The sequence below is a fragment of the Pteropus vampyrus genome, unplaced genomic scaffold, assembly GCF_000151845.1.
Source record: "Pteropus vampyrus isolate Shadow unplaced genomic scaffold, Pvam_2.0 Scaffold109, whole genome shotgun sequence".
NCBI lineage: Eukaryota > Metazoa > Chordata > Mammalia > Chiroptera > Pteropodidae > Pteropus > Pteropus vampyrus.
Window position 1 is genome coordinate 4,541,653 of NW_011888890.1, and position 3,079 is coordinate 4,544,731.

The 3,079-nt window shown below is 33.4% G+C and overlaps 1 protein-coding gene across 1 annotated transcript in view; it reads left to right on the forward strand.

The window, feature by feature from the left end:
* ADAMTSL1 (ADAMTS like 1) overlaps positions 1-3,079 on the forward strand; it is a 409,445-nt gene that overhangs the window by 93,735 nt on the left and 312,631 nt on the right. The gene's annotated exons all lie outside the window — the stretch shown is intronic.

Genomic DNA, 3,079 nt, shown 5'->3' on the forward strand with positions numbered 1-3,079 from the left:
GGCCTTACATTTAAGTCTTTAATCCATTTTGCGTCTATTCTTGTATACGGTATAAGAAGGTGGTCCAGTTTCTTTTTTCTTTTCTTTTCTTTTTTTTTTTTGCATGTCTCTGTCCAATTTTCCCAGCACCATTTATTGAAGAGACTGTCTTTATCCCATTGTATATTCTTGCCTTCTTTGTCATATATTCAGTGAGCATATCAGCGTAGATTTATTTCTGGGCTCTCTGTTCTGTTCCATTGATCAAAGTATCTGTTTTTATGCCAGTACCATGCTGTTCTGATTACTATAGCCTTGTCATATACTTCGATATCAGGTAGTGTGATACCTCCAACTTTGTTCTTCTTTCTCACGATGGCCGTAGCTATTCAGGGTTTTTAATGGTTCCATATTAATTTTAAGCTTATTTGTTCTAGCTCTCTGAAAAATGCCATTGATATTTCGATAGGGTTTGCATTGAATCTGTAGATTTCTTTGAGTAGTATGGGCATTCTAATGATGTTGATTCTTCCTACCCATGAGCACGGTATATGCTTCCATTTATTGGTATCTTTTTCCATTTATTTTTTCAGTGACTTATAATTTTCTGAGAACAGGTCTTTTACCTCCTTGGTTAATTTGATTCCCAGGTATTTTATTGTTTTCCATGCAATTGTAAATGAGATTGTTTTCTTAATTTCTCTTTCCGAAAGTTCATCATTGGTATATAAAAATGCCATTGACTTCTGAATATTAATTTTGTATCCTGCTACTTTACTGAATTCATTGATCAGTTCTAACAGTTTTTTGGTGGAATCTTTAGGGTTCTCTCTCTATAATATTGTGTCATCAGCAAATAGCGAGAGTTTTATTTCTTCCTTTCCAATTTGGATACTTTCTATTTGTCTTCCTTGTCTGATTGCTGTGGCTATCAGACTTCCAATACAGTGTTGAAGAGGAGTGGTGAAAGTGGGCATCCTTGTCTTGTTCTTGATCTTAAGGAAACGCTTTTAGCCTTTCCCAATTGAGTATGATGTTAACTGTAAGTTTGTCATATACGGCCTTTATTATGTTGAGATATGTTTCCTCTATTCCCACTTTGCTGAGAGGTTTTATCATAAACGGCTGCTGGATTTTGTCAAACACTTTTTCTGCATCTATTGAAATGATCATATAGTTTTTATCTTTCAATTTGTTAATGTGGTGTATCACATTAATTGATTTTCGAATATCGTACAGACCTTATATCCCAGGAATAAATCCAATATCATGGCGTATGATATTTTTAATGTATTGCTGAATTCGGTTTGCTAATATTTTGTTGAGGATTTTGGCATCAATATTCATAAGAGATATTGGCCTATAGTTTTCTTTTTTTTGTAATGTCTTTGTCTGGTTTTGGAATCACAGTAATAGAGAGGCCTCATAAAAGGAATTAGGGAACCTTCCCTCTTCTTGAATTTTTTGGAATAGTTTGCGAAGAACAGGTATTAATTCTTCTTTGAATGCTTGATAAAATTTGCCTAAAAGCCATCTGGTCCAAAAGTTTTGTTTTTTGGGAGGTTTTTGATTACTGATTCTATTTCATTGGTGGTAATTGGTCAGTTCAGATTTTTTGTTTCTTCTTGACTCAGTCTTGGGAGATTGTATGTTTCTAGGAATGTGTCCATTTCTTCCAGATTGTCCAATTTGTTGGCATATAATTGCTTATGGTATTTTCTTATGATCTTTTGTATTTCTGTGGAGTCCATAATTATTTCTCCTCTTTCATTTCTGATTTTATTTATTTGAGACCTCTCACTTTCTTCCTTGATGAGTCTGGGTATAGGCATGTCAATTTTGTTTATCCTTTCAAAGAACCAGGTCTTGGTTTCATTAATCTTTTGTATTGTTTTTCTAAACTCTATTTCATTTATTTCTGCTCTGATCTTTATTATTTCCTTCCTTCTATTCACTTTGGGCTTTGTTTGCTGTTTTTTTGTTTTGTTTTTGTTTTTTTAGTTATTTTAAGTGTAAGGGTAGATTGTTTATTTGAGCTTCTTCTTGTTTCTTGAGGTAGGCCTGCATTGCTATGAATTTCCCTCTTAGGACTGCTTTCACTGTGTCCCATAGATTTTGAGTTGTTGTGTTTTCTTTTTCATTTGTCTCTAGGTATCTTTTGATTTCTTCCTTCATCTCATTGATAACTCATTCATTGTTTAGTAGCCTGTTATTTAGCCTCCAGGTGTTTGTGTATTTTCCAGTTTTTTTCTTGTAGCCGATATCTAGTTTCATACCATTGTGATCAGAAAAGACGGTTGATATGATTTCAGTCTTCTTAAATTTATGGAGACTTGATTTGTGTCCTAATATGTGGTCTATCCTTGAAAATGTTCCATGTGCACTTGAGAAGAATGTCTGTTTTGCTACTTTGGGGTAAAATGCTCTGAAAATAGCTATTAAGTCAATCTGGTCTAGTGTGTCTTTTAGGCCTATTGTTTCTTTGTTGATTCTTTGCCTGGAAGATCTATTCATTGGCGTCAATAGGGTATTAAATTCTCCTACTATTAGTGTATTACTATTGATCTCTCCTTTTATGTATGTAGATGCTCCTATGTTTGGTGCATACATATTTACTAGGGTTATGTCCTTTTGATTTATCAATTCCTTTATCATTATGTAATGCCCTTTTATGTCTCTTATTATAGCCTTTGTTTTAAAGTCCATTTTATCTGATATAAGTATCACTATCCCGGCTTTTTTTTTTTTTCCCCCCATTTCCATTTGCATGAAATATCTTTTTCCATCCCTTTACTTTCAGTCTGTGAGTGCCATTTGATCTGAAGTGGGTCTCTTATAGACAGCATATGCATGGGTCTTGTTTTCTTATCCATTTGGCTACCTTATATCTTTTAATTGGAGCATTTAATTCATTTACATTTAAACTGATTACTGATAGGTACATAGTTACTGCAACTTAATTATTCATATTGTTATTTCTATTTTCTTTTTTAACCCTTCCCTTATTACAGAAGTCCCTTTAACATTTCTTATAATACTGTCTTGTTGGTGATGAATTCCTTAAGCTTTTTCCTGTCTGGAAAGCTCTTTATCTCACATT